Source organism: Lontra canadensis, unplaced genomic scaffold, assembly GCF_010015895.1.
Source record: "Lontra canadensis isolate GAN:19392208 unplaced genomic scaffold, GSC_riverotter_1.0 scaffold21, whole genome shotgun sequence".
Lineage (NCBI taxonomy): Eukaryota > Metazoa > Chordata > Mammalia > Carnivora > Mustelidae > Lontra > Lontra canadensis.
Genome location: NW_022631015.1, coordinates 24,420,784 through 24,438,255, shown reverse-complemented (window position 1 = coordinate 24,438,255; position 17,472 = coordinate 24,420,784). Strand labels below are relative to the sequence as shown.

General features: G+C 47.4%; 1 long non-coding RNA gene and 5 other non-coding genes across 7 annotated transcripts; 3 read left to right on the top strand and 3 right to left on the bottom strand.

Moving 5' to 3' along the window:
* Positions 1-5,778: 5,778 nt before the first annotated feature.
* Positions 5,779-5,851, bottom strand: TRNAT-CGU. Its single transcript has one exon. It is a non-coding gene; the product is annotated as a tRNA-Thr (tRNA).
* Positions 5,852-8,003: 2,152 nt separating this feature from the next.
* LOC116870049 lies at positions 8,004-16,581 on the top strand. 2 transcript variants are annotated; one of them, XR_004383168.1, is made up of 3 exons: positions 8,004-8,135; positions 14,921-15,074; positions 15,369-16,581. It is a non-coding gene; the product is annotated as an uncharacterized LOC116870049 (long non-coding RNA). The 2 variants fall into 2 exon arrangements; XR_004383167.1 differs by lacking the exon at positions 8,004-8,135 and adding an exon at positions 12,826-13,383.
* TRNAL-CAA lies at positions 11,297-11,401 on the bottom strand. Its single transcript has 2 exons — positions 11,364-11,401; positions 11,297-11,342 (listed from the first exon to the last, which is right to left on the bottom strand). It is a non-coding gene; the product is annotated as a tRNA-Leu (tRNA).
* TRNAL-CAA lies at positions 12,368-12,473 on the bottom strand. The gene is made up of 2 exons: positions 12,436-12,473; positions 12,368-12,413 (listed from the first exon to the last, which is right to left on the bottom strand). It is a non-coding gene; the product is annotated as a tRNA-Leu (tRNA).
* On the top strand, positions 14,567-14,638 carry TRNAM-CAU. Its single transcript has one exon. It is a non-coding gene; the product is annotated as a tRNA-Met (tRNA).
* On the top strand, positions 15,861-15,933 carry TRNAK-UUU. The gene has a single exon. It is a non-coding gene; the product is annotated as a tRNA-Lys (tRNA).
* Positions 16,582-17,472: the final 891 nt, after the last annotated feature.

Below are 17,472 nucleotides of genomic sequence, written 5' to 3'. Positions count from 1 at the left end.
CCCTTGGGATACTAACCAATTGATATCAATAGCCCTCTACTCCCCCTTTCCCCCCAACCTGCCCACACCTTTTTAAAATAGCCCCTTTCTAAAATCCTTCTAAAAATACCCCATTGCAAAGTTCTCTGTATCCTCTTGATTGCCTGATTGACAGAAACCATGATGGAATTCATAATTATGAATGACTGACCATAATTTGTGAGATAGCTTATAATATTATATTTTGAATGGGGGAGCAATAACTTGGGAATAAACATATTTTTGTAATTGATGGGGCTCAGAACACACTACCCCAAAATATGGCAACTTAGCAAATTAAATATTTTAAGCTGAAGGAGTCTGAGAAAATGTGAGAAGCAGGAAGGTCACTCTGACCCGCTCCTGGCTCTCTCCCCGAAGCAGATCATAAAACTGTCATGTGAGAGGTACCCTGAGGAAAGGGGCACCCATCTGTCCAAAGACAAAGGGACTCCAAGAAATTCCTTCCAGCTTACTAGACTTACCTTGTACCCTTTGGCCTATCATAGTTCTCCACAATGGTCCTCTCTTGGTCCAACTCAGCATAAAAATACTCAGCTTTAACCACTTCCTTGTGTTTTCATTTCCTTATGAAGGCTCCCACGTCCCATAAACCTCTTATCAAGTAAACATGTATGCTTCCTTCCTGTTAAACTGTGTCAGTTTAATTTTCAGACCCAGCCAGGGACCCTAAGCGGGTCCGGGAAAACCTTTTTCCCTTCCCTACATAATAGTACTGCAAATACAGGGAAACCATTGGACCTTTGACCTACTTTTCAGGAAGATGATGGAGATTTGCTAACAACTGAAATGCCCTATTAAAGTCATCTCAGACACTGACTACAGGGAATGCTCAAATTCTCCCTCAAAAAGATGATTCTGAAGACTCCATGATTCAAGGTTCTCATTATTCTGCTCTGGAAAGAATCTGATATGGCTGGGCTCCATTTGCGATTTGAGAAAAATGATGTATTTTTATAACCTGAGAATAATGCCATTTACCTGTGGGTGTATCTTCTCTCCACAAATCTTTAGACCATATTAATAACATGAATATGCTAAAATAGCATTTTACATATTTATTTATTCATTTTAGAGAGAGCGCATAAGCGGGGGAGGGACAGAAGGAGAGGGAGAGACTCCCTGCTGAGCATGAATCCCAGTGTGGATCCCGGGCTCCATCTCAGGACCCTGAGATCATGACCAGAGCCAAAATCAAGAGTCAGTGACTCAAATGACTGAGCCACCTAGGTGCCCCTGAAATAGCATTTTAAACATCCCAGGGCTTGGCTGCCATGTGCTTCTGGGGCACAAAACTCTCCAACCCCATTTATTCCATATTTTTAGAACAGTGGTTTTCCAGAGGAACTGGAAAATTGCCTAAAACCATACCCATGAATAGTTTGACCCCAGAGATAGAGTTCATTGGTTTGGGATGGATCCCGGAAACCAACATTTTTAAAAAGCTCCTAGTTGATTCTAATAATTATAAGTCCTCCCTGTCTTTTAATCTAAGGAAACAAAGAAGAATAAGGAAAACTGTTTGGATCCCTTTCAAGTACTCAAAGTGGAGAAAAGCCTGAAGTTATACATGCATTTGAAAAAAGTCACCCAAAGAATGAATAATTTAAGAGCACCAGTCTAAAAGGAAAGTTGAGGAATTGAAGCAGATGGCCAGGTTTTCTCTGTACACACCCCCCGGTACTTCACAGAATGTGTTAATTAGGCATAAACTGAAAACAGTCATTAGTATTCTCCAACTTGGAAACTTGTAGGTTGGCAGTGGGAGGTGGGAGCTGCAGCCTGGGGGTGGGGTGCGCAATACCTTCTGGCCTGGAAGCCCATCCCCCCCCCAACACCAATAAGGGGTACTTCCCACAAGATGGAAGAACTGCCAAACCTCACTCTTCTGCCATCCTCTCTTTAGGATTAAGTTAAGACAGTCTTAGAGGAAGAATTATCCAGAATGAATAACCTCTGAGAGTAAACCAAACCTTGTGAGGTCACAAAGAACAATAGAAAATAATGTGGAAATATGGGCCAGTGACCAAAAAGATGCCCAGAAAGCCTATGGCCCTCTCCAGCACTGCGGAGAGAGCAGCATCATGTACAAGACCAAAAGAACCCTAAGATCATCTATCTCTCTCTCCATTTTCTGCCACTCTCAGCAGAATGGATGTCTTGCATTCTGTTTTCTGTGTCCACAGCTCCTGGATCCAAACCCGACACAGGTGAATCCATGGGTGGTAGCTTGGTCATAGGCTTATGCTCTGGCTGAGGAAACAAAATTAACTTAAAGAGGACAGAAATGAATGACAATGACGATGGTAGAGCATAGAAAAGAAAGTGAGTCAAGAGGTCATTACAGAATTGACAGATGAGAAGCAGCAAGCAAAGTCTCTCCTGCCCTTCCAAACACGGAATGTGCGACAAAACAAGCTTAGTGAAAGTTTCATAGAATTCACTGGAAAAAGACAAATACCTAAAAGAGAATGGAGATCTAAAGTCAACCTGTCTGCAGTAGAAAAAAAAATAATAAGTGAACTAAGAAATAAAACCTCAATAAAAATATTTGTAAAGGGATACCTGGGTGGCTCAGTCGGTTAAGTGCCTGCCTTTGGCTCAGGTCTTGATGCTGAGGTCCTGGGATCAAGTCCAAGGTCAGGCTCCTTGCTCAGTGGGGAGCCTGCTATTCCACTCCACCGCCCCCTGCTCTATGCAGGCTTTCTCTCTGTACTGTCTGGGTAGGCAGTTAGTTTAGGCTCTCAGGGGATGCCCGGAGGCCAGCAAGGAGGAGGCCACGGCCGGCTGTGGGGAAGGTCAGAAGTCCCGCGAGAAGCCGGATCCCACCAGACAGGCCCAAGATGGCTGCGCCACGACTGGAAACCCCTGAGCAGGTGAGGAGGAACCCCACCCCCCAAATCCTGCTTGCAAGAAATGCTGATCCCAAGTAACGAATATTCCACCCTCTTGTTAACGCTCTCACCGGCGCTCACATCTGAGAATGTGCTTTCGCTTTAATAAAATTCCCCGCTTGTATCCCTGTGCATTGTGCTGTGTCTGTCCTCAAATTATTTCCCATGAGGAGACCAAGAGCCTTAAGCGCCATCTTGGGGGTGGGCTGGTGTCCTCAGGGTCTGAGGTCTCCCCAGGTCACTGGGCAGCTGTCTCTCAGCTACTGTCCTGAATCATTCTTCTCAGCTGCTACCAGCTGTACAGGCCTAGGAGGAAACTCAGAATGATGCACTTTCTTGCCTCCCCCTTGGAGTGGGAGCAGAGCGTCTTTGGCTCACTCAGATGCAAGGTGAGACACAGAACATGAGTATGATGTAGGAAAGACCTTATTACGGTTTGAAGCCCATGACCAAGAAAGAATTCTTGAGACGTCTTTGGTGCAAAATAGTAGATTTATTGATGCCCGGAAACAGGACCTGTGGGCAGAAAGAGCTGCTGCCCCAGCGTTGTGGGGGTGGTGATTATAGACTATGGGGTTGGGGGAGGTAAGGAAAAGGGAGGTTTAGAAAGAGCTTTCATGTATTGAAGAAGACACACAGGATACCATAGGCTTTGCTCTTTGTGAAGTTCAGGTTGTTTTTCCTTTCAGTAAGGCATTAACAGTGAGACAATTGGGAGCTTCCTGGGGGAATGTCACAGTGACACTCCTGCTATCACACATCCTTATCAATGAGCTTTAGGTTTAGAAGAAATTTAACTTTATTTACATTTCCCTCTGCCTCAGCCTCCCTCAATTTTAGGGAGGGAAGGGTGATGTTAGGGCTTCAGGAACGGAGTTCTGGGTCTCTGGAAGTTAGGCTGTTGGTAAGAAAGCCCCTTCCTTGTAAATCACTAGGATATTTGCAAACTGAGGGAGACTCAGGTCTGGAAGGATCATGATCTCTGCAAGTTAGCTATTTGTTCTTCCTTTAGGGCAGCCAGGAGTGCCTGAGGATGTCACACATACCCATGGTGATGGGGGGGGGTTGCAGGGTGTCAGCTTCTGCTTTGTCCTCAACTTGCCTTCTGTTTCCTCATCACCCCTAACCCCCCCACATTGTTCATATATATATATATGAACTACTGCATTGTATAGAAAATATTACACAGCAGGCGTCTGGAATAGTATCCAATCTGGAATATATAAAACCCCATAAAGAAAACTCAAGGAGTTCACCACCACGCCATTCTTTGGGTGCCGAGATCTCCTGATCTTCTTTCTTTTCACATCTTCGTCTCCCAGGTAATGCCAAGATTTGTAGACATAATTGGTGGAGGGAATAAGGAGAGGTGTCTGTTCCATCTACAGAGGTCATGCTCCTTTCTCTCTATTAGTTTTTATATTTTCATTTCTGATCAGCCCCGTGAGTAAATGTTTACTGTGAAGATGGATTCTAGAAGTCAGAATCACTGAAGTCACAGTTTTTAGACTTGACCTCAGGCACCGTGAAGTGGGGATGGGTAACAGGACATCCAGATACAAGGACATGGAAAACCAAATTTGCTCGTTGGGCCTGTGTACCCTGTGGATGCTTGAGGTCCTTGCCCCTCACTGCCGCCATCATGGATGCAATGCTTCTCTCTGTCTCTTCTTCTCCCCTCCCCCCTCTGCTCTCTGTCTTGGCCTAAAGAAAAATACCACACCTAAAAATAAACATATGACAACAACAAAAATAACAGCCATTCCCCCAACACAAGTCACATTAATGAGGCATTTAAGATCAAGGACGGATGTCTATTTTGCCAAGTGTGCTACATTTTAAAAAATCTAATTCATTTATATTTCCTAAACACTTATTAAATTTATTTTAATTAAAAATTTTTACTAAAATACGGTACATTCTTCAACTCATTCAGGAAATATTTACCGACTGCTTACTAGGTGCTGAGCATTATTGTAGAAGCTACTGCATATAATCCTAGCCACCAGACAAGAACACCTGCGCTCGTCTGTCTTACACTCCAATATGGGATACAAATGGTATAGGAGATAGACCACTAAAATATATATCCTATTCTATTTTGGTAAGTATATAAATACATGTTAATAATAGGCAGAAAAAGAGACATTAATGTTGGAGGATACTGAAATGTTAGACGGGATGACCGAAAAAGGCATCACTGAGAACGTGGAGGGTGCAGACTTCAAAGAAATGAAAATGTGCACTCTGCGGACATTGGTAGTCCGAGCATGCCAGGCAGGGTAGCGACCGGAGCAAGACCCTGACATAGACTATTGGTCCGCTCCCAGAGGAGCAGAAAGTCCACTCTGACAGCAGCAGCAGAATCGGGGGAGACCAACAGGAGAGCAGAGAAGCCATGGGGGCCATTCTGGATTCTGTAATCAGGGGGACGGTGCAGCCCTGTTTATGCCTGGAGTTCTGATGTGATTATTAATGATGCTCTTTTCATTCGAACGAGTGTCCCTACAGTGGCTAAACTAATCCTGACTCTAAGTTGTGACTGAAACTCAATACAAGTTAGCACATCTGCTGGCTTCTATTGGCATTAATTGTTGTAAATGGTGGCACTTACGTTTTCCTACACCCGAATTTCAGGTATCACCAACAATTTAAAGATGATACAGCAGCTTTATTCCCGTTTTTTATGATGAACTTCCGTTTTAGAATCCCCTGCTTATGTTAGCATAATTTTCTGGGAATACAGAATATAGATTTGGCAAATTCATTTCTAGTTCCAGCTTTTGGTGTCAAGGAAACATTCCTTTTGAAATCATCTACCAAAGATGAAAAAGCTAGGAGATGGAGGCCCCAGTGAGATTCGAACTCACGACCCCTGGTTTACGAGACCAGTGCTCTAACCCCTGAGCTACGGAGCCCCACTGAAGGGGCTCTCAACTCCGTGCTCTAAAGCTGATTATCTATGCCAAAGTTTTGTTTTCCGTTTTTGTGAGTTCCTGGAAATTTGATATTGCATTCCCTCCCCTTTCCGATGTCTTTCGTGACAGTTGTCACGTCATAAAGGCTGTCTGGGGACTCGGCCCGGACGCGCGACCCGGCAAAGTAGGGAGGCGGGGGTACGGACGGAAACGGCGCAGGATCTCGCAGGCCTCCCGACCCGAGTCCGCCACAGGTGCCTCAGAAACCAGCAAGCGGGGCCTTCCTCTCCGCGCCAGGGCCGGGCGCCGGCTTCCGTAGAAACTGCAGCTATCTTCAACACAGACCCGAACACCCCGACTACGGGCGAATACCCGCCACTCAGGAAAGACACTCAGAAAAATAAGATGCACGGCGGCGCGTCGGCCCCGACTCCAAACACGCTCACGTGCTGCACAGGGGAGGCGGTGCGATCCGGCCAGAGCCCCGGAGGCCCGCTCTGCACAGGGACCCACAGGCCAAAACAACCGCGGTCACACACAGGCACGACAATGCCCTTGTGACCCGGAGTGTCACAGACGCGCATGATAGGAAAACCATGCAAACGAAGGAATGGTCGTATTAATGAAGTTGAGAGTGAGGGCAGTGGAGGGGATGTCAGTCTTACCACTTATTCATCACGCTTTCCTGAACTTCCTAGGATTAAATACCGCCTCCTGCATCCCGGAGGAGCCAGTGTGTTCCAGTTCTCCAAAATCCTAAATTCACCTGTGCAATAAGGGACCCTACCTCCTGAAACTCATCGTCATCGCCCGGGGATCAGAGAAGAAGGGGATTGGAGGCCCAAGGAGTTCCAGTTTGCAGTTTTTTTTTCAGATTTTATCCCATATTTAGATAACCTGTTCACCTCCTGTTTCTAGCACCTACAGAAATGTATAACTTCAGTGAAATTCGGGTCTGTTAGGGTTCAGATGAATCACTTGGACCTTTTTTTTTTTTTTTTGGTGTTTTGTGTTTTAATGATCTTAAGTGTGATCTCAGTGGGCTCTCTTTCTTCCTCTACCCGCAGAGACAACGGCTTCTGATCCTTGAATGCATTCATTCAGCATAGTGTTTACTAACATGTGGAGCAATGACAGGTGAGGGCTTGTGGAGACACTTCTCTGGTTCACCGAGTCCTCGGTAGTTGAGACTGTCTAGCACTCAAATCTCTACCAGGTGACATAGCCTGTGACAGGCTATGTTACCTACAGATGCAGTTAAATTGCAAGTGCTTTTGCAGCTCTGCAAGGGCTCTTTAAAAAGAGGGGAGGGGTGGTGAGAACACCGGAAATGAAGAAGAGAATGCAGTTGGCAGGGAGACAGGAAGGACAGGAATTAGGAGAGGATAACCACCTGTTCCCACCAAACCACCAAATCTGTGGGTGAAATTCCCAAAGAAGCCTGGAGTCACTCCTCCCCCAGGCCTGAGTCTATGGTTATGACTCTGAATTTTGGTCGGGCTTTCCACTTACAAACACCACACTAAGGTACTATATATCCATACATCATGTATCATGTATCATAAGATGATGCTAAGTAATATTTCTCTATATTCAGTTTAGCCTTACCTACAATAACTGTGATTTGAAGAGCCAAATGATCCAGAATTCAGTCTCTGTTGGACCTGGCCCTTTGACTCAGTGATGCTAACTTAGACAATGAAATTTTCCCTACTGTTTTATTAATTTCCACCTCCTTCCAATGTAGGAAATCTTTGCCAAATTGGAATTTATTTTAGGAAGGGTTTTCAGAGCACCCATTGGATTGATCTCCAAATTTAGGGTTACATTCAAGAGGGGACATCAGGAATCTCTACTGTTCTCTTCTTACCATCTCCCATCTGCCAGTGCCTTCCATTGGCTGAGCCCAGACAGGAACTACAGGGCAAGAAAGCCCAAATGATGCTGCCTTCCAGGGCCCAAAAGCAGGGAGAAAATAGTGAATGCTCAGCCCCTGCTGTTGTAACTGCAGTGATGGGGTTAGTATGGGGTTGGTTGAGTCATGACTTTCTATCTTGTATAAACCTTGGATCATAGGCAGGTTGAAGCTTGAGCAGCTGATAAGTAATATGTATTGCTAAACAATTTTTATCATCCCATGTTGGGAGCACGGCCATCTTGATGAGGAATATGGATATGGTTGCCACTGCCTGCCATGAAGTGAGGAAGAAGGCATGAAGTACAGCTTCATTCTAGCAGATGCGTCCCAGGGAGCCTGGCATGGGCAAGGCAACTCTGTGTTCAGGTAAGGCTTAGGAGGCATCTGGTTCTGGAAAAAATGTGGGGTTTCTGGTTGCAGCAAATAGCTCAGTTCATTCCAAACAGCCAATGAAGGTTGCAGTGTTGACGTATTTCCTGGCTCCATTAGTCTTGCTGGAGGGGTAAGCAAGTCTGTTTCTCTTGAAGAGTCTTATGATCTATATAAATAATGTTTTGGAAGACTCATTCTGATGATGTGAGCCGAATGAATTACCCTTTTATTTAAAAAAAATTTTTTTAAGAATTTATTTATTTGCCAGAGATAAGAGCACACAGGCAGGGGGAGTGGCAGGCAAAGGGAGAGAAGCAGGCTCCCCGCTGAGTAAGAAGCCCAATGCAGGACTCAAACCCAGGACCCCAGGATCATGGCCTTAGCTGAAGGCAGATGCTTAACCAACTGAGCCCCGCAAGCATCCCTGTATTACCCTTTTAAAATGCACCATGTTACCCTGCGCTTGAATGTTGGGATGCTCCGGCAATACCAGCGATGTGCAAGTTGCCAATTGGGAAACATCAGCTACTGGTCCGCAGAAAGGTAAGCTTGCTCCAGAATATAATTAAATGCAACTTCACTACAAGCAAATCATCAGCAGAACGAAAAAAGATGCTTGGTGATACAGTTGACTTACCTCTGGCGAAAACTCCATATCTTGAAACAGAGCAGACTGGTTCCAAACATTTATGGATTGTGCTGGTCGCCAACCACACTTTGAGTGGCTCTGCCCACAGTTTTCACTCCTTCTAGTCATTTGCCCTCAAACAGAATATCCACTGACTGTAGCCACACATGTGTGCATCACCTTGGGCTGATGGATACAGCTAGTTCCATTGGGCTGAGTTCATACATGAAGCAAAGAGAAAATCCTGATTTTGTAATAACTCCTTTTGGAGGCAGGTTTCTGGCTGACGGGACTCAGCTGGAATCCATAATGTCTCTCCTAACGACTGAAACCTAGTGTGGCTGTTACTGCTCGAGCTGTGGCTGGCCTTCGCCATCCCTGACAGGTAAGACTTAGCAAGACAAATGCTCTTGTCTCCTCTTTTGAAGGATGAGAAGGAGGTAGGAGGAGCTGAGAAGGCACAAACACATTTCTAGCTAGGCACGAATAACTGAAAACCAGTCCAAAGGACATGGGAGGGAAGTTCATTGACAAGAATGTCAGGATTTCCATAAGTGAGATATTTTGTACTGGTTCCAGGAAGAGGCAGAACAGACCAGCATATTGGGTCCACCTAGCCCACGTGAATGGGACATCTGGAGATAGACGGATCCCTCTTGGGTAAAGAAAGGGAATAAAGGGCACCCCAGTGTGGAGAAGGTGATGGGGCCTCCAGCATAAGGCTGATGGAAGAAACGTAGCTAGATCTCTGCCTTCCACAAATCCCTCACCCCAAATTTATACCGCACCCCACCCCACTCGGGGACATGCTTCTCTGTGAGCGGCAGCTAGTCTAGAATAGAGAGAAATTGTTAACCCAGGAAGCTGGAGTTGGGTCACTCCACTGATAAGACATGAGCAAAACCACCTGAAAAGAAACTGAAGCTCTAACCTTCCTCTGGAAGACCAAAGAACCCAAAGTTATCGGTGCACTCGGAATGGGTTAGAGTCAGAGCTGGCAAGCTCTTGCCGTGAAGGCCAGGTAGTAAATATTTTCAGCTCTGCAGGCACGTAGTCTCTGTCACAACTAAGCTCCTCCACAGTCATAGAAAACAGATAAGTACACGTGGCTGTGTTCTTACAGCTCTTTATTCATGACACTGAAATGGGAATTTTCGCATGATTGATCATTTCAAGCTTCTTAAAATGGAACATTTGAGCTCACATCCCCTGCGAACATAGGCAATGGGTGGGATTTGGCCGGTGAGGTGGTTTGCTGACCCCAGAATGGAATACAATATAGACTGTCAAATACAGGCGAATACAACCTCTCAGAGTCTGGTTTGAAACTTGAGCGCCATTATTTGAATTTCTTCTCTGTCCCTTTTTTGCTTGTTCCTTTAATTATAAAATGATTATATTTGCCATTACTATTGCCTAAATTACTATGGCTGCATAACAAATAACCCCCAAATCAAGGGCTTGACACAGTAGTACATGGGTTTTGATACATATATATGTAATTTCTGAATTCCACGACGGCCGAGGTGTCGCCTGACATCCTTCAGAGATCTGACCAAAGGTTTTACAGTTGCATTCTTGGCTTCATCTTTAGACCATGTTTTCCTGATGTTTTCCCAGAAGGCTTTTCTTAATTGTGATGTTGTCTTCTGGAGAGGCTGGCAACGAGGGACAGTCTTTTTTTTTTTTTTAGGATTTTATTTATTTATTTGTCAGAGAGAGATCAAGAGAGCGAGCACAAGCAGGGAGAACAGCAGACAGAGGCAGAAGCAGGCTCCCTGTTGAGCAAGGAGCCGGATGGGGAACTGGATCCCAAAATCCTGGAATCATGACCTAAGCCGAAGACAGGCTTAACAGACTGAACTACCCAGGCAAAGGGACAGTCTTCTTACTGGATATCCAGCAAGTCCTGGTTCCTTTATAATGAATGTTTCTTTCTTTAGTTTATCTCTCTCGTGACTCATGTTACCATCTAGGTAGGCATCTAGGATAAGCCAGGTGACACCTTCAAAACATTGCCTGGACATTTCCTTGGATGAATCCCTAAATTCATTAGGTCCATGTTCTACTTTTCACATTAGCACAGGAACAGTGTTGCTCAACCTCCTGCCATTAGACTTTAGATAGCCCTGCCCTCCCTTCCTCCAGCTTTTTTTTAAAAAAGATTTTATTTTTGAGTAATCTCTATACCAAACTTGGGGCTGGAACTTACAACCTCGAGATCAAGAGCATGTTCTACCGATTTGAACCAGCCAGGTGCCCCTTCTCCAGCTTCTAGTAGCATTTTTCCTCACTCTCCTTTGAACATCCCTGACTTGGGACCAGGGAAACAGGACAGAGCTGTCTTCAGGACTTCGCAGGATCCTTTTCTTCAAGGTCTTTCTGGTTTCTGCCTGCTCTCCAGTCTTAAGGACACAAGTAGGATTTGTTACCATTTTCGAGGAACAAATTCTCTGTTAGCTTGTACCCATTATGGGGCTTTTCCCTCGTGGAGGGTTGGGTGTTCAGAGGGAAAAAAAACAGGAAGTGTCAGAAGTGGGATTCGAACCCACGCCTCCATGCGGAGACCAGAAGTCCCAGGGCGGGAAGCTGTGCTTGAGTCTGGCGCCTTAGACCACTCGGCCATCCTGACACCGCGGCATAACCCGCTTCAGTTTCCTACTTCAGCTTCGGCTCTCCCCGGGACTCGCGGCAGAGGCGGGAACCCCGAACTCCGACGCAGAAACGCAAAGATCGAGGAGCGCGCGCTCCGCGCGGACCCGAGCCTCTCCTGCAAACCTGGAGACCAGGGAGCGGGCGCCCCTCCCCGCAGCCGAGCCTCGGGCCTCGGGCCTCGCAGCGACCCCGCCTGGGACCTGGCCTGGGACCTGCCTGCAGGCCACCGCGATCTTCGTGATCGGACCTGCATCCTGCAGGCCCGGCTCGGCGAACCAGTGCCTGGACTCAGGGGGTCGTTGAGAGACCCGTGCACGGCATTTCGAGGCGTTCCTCCTGTCCCCGACAATGAGGCCACCGGCCGCAGCCACGCGTCACCTTTCACTTCCCCAAACGGGTCGGGAGCCTCCTGCCCCGCGGGGTCGCTCGGGCGCCGCGGGATAATCCGGTCCCCCCTTTCTCTAGAGCCCCCAGGGGCCTTTCAGCTACATCACCCGCCGGGGCGGGGGCCCGACAGCAGCTACTCTGAAACGTAAGGTTTGCCTTTTATGCATCTTCCTCCTACAGACCACAGAACCTGGCTGCATGTCTACCCCAGGAGAAGAAGGTCCTTCTGGTTCCCTTCCATCTTTGTTTCGTTTTTGTTTTGCTTGTTTTTAAGACGAGTTCCCAGGCTTCCTTAAGGTCACCAGGTTGGCAGAGCAAGGCATGACCTTCTCTGGAAAATCGCTGCCGCCTTCTCTCTAGGAAGAGGGGTCACCGGTGGCTCTGAGATGTTGGGGGAGGGGAAGGACGGAGCAACGGAGGGTGCTGCCCTCGCGCGAGGATCGAAATGGGGCTGCGCGCAGGGGGAGAGTGGGAGGAGTCTCGATCGGGAAGAAGAGAAACTTAGGACTAAGAGGGGAAAATGTTTGAGGAGTATGGCAAGAACAAAAATGAGCCTTGTCAGAAGTGGGATTCGAACCCACGCCTCCATGGGGAGACCAGAAGTCCCAGAGCTGGAAGCAGGTGCTTGAGTCTGGCGCCTTAGACCACTCGGCCATCCTGACATGACACGCCGGTGCTGTGCGAAGTAACAACTGTCAGTGACGACAGACCTTCCATCCAGGAAGGGAGCGCAGAGCTATTTCCAGCAGGTGCAGGAGCGATCGAGCATTCGGCACGACCTGCAAAACCCGAAGCTGGGACAGGACGAGTTCTGCGGGGAAGCGGCGAGTTGGCGACGGGATGAACGCAGCTCTGAAGTCCAGGCGCCCACGCCTCTCTGGAGGTCTTTCTCCCGCTGCCCCCCGAATCCTACTGGCCGCGACTTGCAAGACCGGCCTTAGGCGTGGGGCGCTGTTGGAATGCACATTTGATCGGCGCCGCGTGGCGACCGCCGTCTAGGGGGCTCTCTCACAGACTCTCCCGCATCTGGGAGGTCACTGGGTGTGACACCATCCTCGGGAAGTCATGACCCCATGGCTTCTGTCTTAGGAGGTTAACACAAATTCTGCAGGTTCTGTAGCAGAGAAAATGAAAAAGAGTGGAATAGTGGTCTGAAGATTTCAGAGGGAAAATTGAGAAGGAAAGAACAGCCCAGAAAGGAATCAACTAGAATTTCCCAAGGCTGGAGTTCATGCAATAAACATCACACCTCTGTTTTCGGAATATTAGTGGCCAGGCTCATCTCAAGAAACTGGGGTTCTCTCTGCCCTCGGAGAACAATGATTTCTGGTTCCTTAAGAAGTATGGAGTATTGATAACCTGTCTTTGTAAAAATCCATTTAAAAAATTTACCTCTGCGGTAGCAAGCACCTTCTATGTTCAAGACTTTTTTTCTTTTTAAACTTTAGAGCAATCCGAATCATACAAAAGAATATGACACATAACCATGAAGCTGAAAGGAGAGAAGTCTGGTTTTGAGTAAGTAAGCAGCAGGTGGCCATGGGCTCAGGTGTGAGCAAAGATTCCAGCAAGGTAAGCTTCCTCCTCTCCTCCTGTGATAGCTGTAAGACCAAGTCCCTGGTGGGAAAAAGGAAACTACCTTCAGAAACTGAGAGTAGGCTTCAGCTACTTTTGCAGAAGAGATAGCTTCTCAACTATGGTCTCCGGGCATCCTTGGAAGGTGGAAGATGAGACAGTCTCTGAGAGGGACAAGAAGGAAGGCGCTGGCAAAGGGTGTTAGCTAAGAAAGGAGGAGATGGAAAAGCCTTAAAAACGGCTTTGCGGGATTCTTTATCCGGAAGAACCAGGCTTCGGTGACAAAAGTGGGTCCACGGACATAGCTAGAAAGCGCCCGAGCCTCTGTTTTCCGCTCCACGGTCCACAGATCAGGTGGTCACAACACAGGCACAGACTCTCTCACACGCACCTACTCAGTGTGGAGACTAGAAATCGGAGATTTCCTGTAGGCAGCACGTCCCACTGCAGGGGAGGAGGGCGCCGAGCCTCGCGCGAGACTCCTGCCGTCCCCACTTCCCTGTAACCTTGCGAGAGACCGTTCTACAAGCACCGCTTGCTGTTCCTCCCCTACCGCCGTTCCGCGTGCCCCCGGGCGCCCCGCCTGATGGGGACAGCGACCAGCCCGTAGGCGCTCCGTCCCCGCCCCCGACTGCCCCTCCCTCCTCCCGGTCCTCACCCCGCCCCACCATCCCTAGCCCGGCCCTCCTCCCTGTCCCTCCCTCTGCCCGGCCCTCCCCACGGCCCTTGTTCCACCCTCTGCCCCGCCCTCTCCCCCCCCCGCCCCGCCCCGCCCCTCCCCGCTCCGCCCTTGCGGTGCCCTGCTCCGGAGCCCCGCACCCGGGCTCTGCCCGCAAGCTCTTGTCCCCGTGGGGTGCTCTGGTGTAGGCGCGGGAGATCTCAGTTTGGAACCCATCCCTGGAAATCCGTGTGGGAAGCCCTAACGGGGGAACACCGAGCTCCCGAGAAAGGGCTTCCGTTCAGGTTCTGGTTTTTCTTGAGAAGATTGCACAGGCGCAGACGTCCTAGAGACTTCTTGTAGGCAGCGCGTTTGAGAAGGCAACGTGGGGTACACCCAGAGTGGGAGACTGTTGGAGAAGAGACGGGTGTGCAAGAGGAAAAAGGGAAATTGACGCTCAGGGATGACTGTTACTAAGGCACTTATAAATTCATGGGAATCAGAGAAGCACTTAAGACATTCAGCAGAGTGGCGCAGCGGAAGCGTGCTGGGCCCATAACCCAGAGGTCGATGGATCGAAACCATCCTCTGCTAGAGTATTTTATTCCTTGCAACGCGAGTTCTGCGCGCTTTATTCTCGCAAGCTCCAAAATTCCCACGGAACACCAGGCCGAGGAAACCAAGTCCCAAACATTCATGACCGTGGCACTATTCTTTACATTTCTTGTTCTCCTTTGGATCTTGTTGAAACTCGCTCATTATCAAAATTGTGTCTGTATTCACATTTTTAAAGCTCACAACACTTTGGGAAACAACGCACCATCTTATTTACTGCCCATATGCACTGACTCTACCCCTGCTTCTTTGCCTCTGCAGTGGGCCTACCGTGTCTCATGAGTGAGCAAAGATCTGCAGTGAGAGAAGCCGCACGCCTTTTCATCTGCTTGGTCCTTCCTGCCTTTTACTAGGTTGTAGCTCAAGATAAAACGTGGAGCTAAAAAGTAGAGCCAGTGTACCCGAGTGGACTCCCGTGAGTGGGTGGTGAGGGGCGGCGCATTATAGGGTTCACTGCAGTGGAAGGCCGGACGAGTGGGCGCAAAAACGGCGCAATTGGCAAAGGGGAGGGTGGGCAGGTGAGAGGGAGAGGAGGGGGGCAGGGATACGGGGAGAGGGTGAAGGAAAGGAGCGTGGAGGAAAGATGAGGAATGACAAGGACGGAATTGCAGAGCGGTGGGTTTCCAGGGGGTTAGTTTCCCGGACAGAAGCCCCTCTCAGGAGAGGGTGTGACTTTTGTCTGTCTGTTGCTCTGCCATTAACGTCCCAGGACCCCCCAACTCCGGAAGAAAACACTGTTGGAAAGGACAGGAAGTGAACCTCCTGCCTTGTGCCACAACTTCCATCTCTACCCAAGCTTTGGCTTTCCTGAAGTTCTTCCCACTTACAGAAGCCACTGGTGGAAGGGACACCTCTTCCTCCTGGTGAGCTGGTGAGCTGGTGAGGGACCTGCAAACCCCTGGAGGCTGGCTCCAAGGGCTCTGTCTGCAATCCTCACTTGCAGGAATACTCATTCCCTCCCCAGTGGATCCCACCGAGTTCTGAGCCACTTTCCTGTCACTCCTCCTGCAGTAAATACCACCCGATAATTGTGGAAGGAAGAATTGCAATGCTCAGTGCCATCAAGCTCAGATGCACTGCGGAGCTGAGGTGTGTGACCCTTGCACCTGGAAGAGGCTGGTAATTTCTGAAACCATGAACGTAGTTAGCACTTCTTGGATCTCTTAGTTGTTTTATATAGTGAACTGAACTTTTTCAGGAGGCCTGGGTAGCTCAGTTGGTAGAGCATCAGACTTTTAATCTGAGGGTCCAGGGTTCAAGTCCCTGTTCAGGCGGTCCTGGGTACTTTTACTTCAGTTAAGTCTATGTAAGTAGAGCTCATTTAGAACATCTCTAGAGTGGGACATTGGTAACAGCCAGACCAAAGGCATATCCTTGAAGAGGTTTATGTTCTAGTGTTTCATTAATTACCTCTACCCAATAATAACTGAAACTTGGGCCTGAGTTGCCAAGAGGAATTGGAAAAGTGCATAATGTAAAAATAAGACACAAGTGTTGGAATTACCAAGGCGGCCATTTTAAAGTTCCCTGACCTGATTCATTACTCTTGGAGTGGCAGGGGAGCAATTTGGGGGAAACTGACAAGAATTTCAGAAAGCAGTGACTCTGCCCAGTCTGTTCCCACAGTTTGGATTGACTCTTCCTATATAGAAAATGTGTAGCATCTTAAAAGCCCCTGCTTGTAAAAGCCATAATATGCAAACACATTTTGAAATGGTCTTAGCTGTCTTTTTTGTCTTTACATTAACAAGTTTCTGTTGTTATCCAGGGATTTGGATTATGGTTAAAGACCCCGATCCTGGGCTCCTAGTGCATGGTTTCTGTGGGCAGAATGTTAAACCAGGAGGCTGTGAATTCAGTTTTTGTAATTCTTTATGCTTTTAGCCTGATGATATGAAGTATAAATACTGCACTTAAGTTCATTGTGTTAGTTCTCTCCTTCTTTGCTATTATAGTATTAATTTGAAATAATCAGGTGTGTGCCTTTTTGAATCTCTATCCTGTCCTTGTTTATCTTACTTATTAATTTTGTACGCACATGAAAGATAACATTCTAGAAGTCAAAACTATGCAAAGAGATATAGGTAACACTTTATCTGTGATATGTATTGCAAATACCCCTTCCTCCTCTCCTCCTCCCCCCAATTTGTCAGCTGTTTTTTGTTTATCACATTTCTTGAAATGTAAATATTTTCAGATATGTAAATATATCAAATTGTGGTATTCACAAATGAATAGACAAATAACTCGGTGCAAGAAAATACAAAGTCCAGAAATAAACCAAATCACATAAGGACATTTAGTATATGATAAAGAATGCATTTCAAACCATGGGTGCAAATATAGACTTTTTGATAAATAGTTCAGGAACAACATCCCTAGAATTGGAGACTCAAAGCCTTTCTCTGGATGAGGCTCCAGCTCTGGATGTGGCTGGTTTGATCTTCTGTCCAAACAACTCAAACTTTCTCTGTATCGGCAATAATGCTGTTTCATTTTCTTATCATTCATTTATTCACTGGAATAACACTTTTAATTTCCTTCAAGAACTTTTCCTTTGTGTTCACCGCTTGCCAACTGTTTGGCACAAGAGACCTGACTTTCAGCTGTCTCGGCTTTCAACATGCCTTCCTCACTTGACCCCTTCTAGCTTTTGATTTAAAGTGAGAGACACGCCATTTCTCTTTTTCACTTGAACAATTAGAAGCCATTGTAGAGTTACTAATTGGCCTACTTTCAATATCGGTGTGTCTCAGGGAATACAAAGGCCCAAGGAGAGGGATGGGGAACAGCCAGCCGGTAGAATGGTCAGA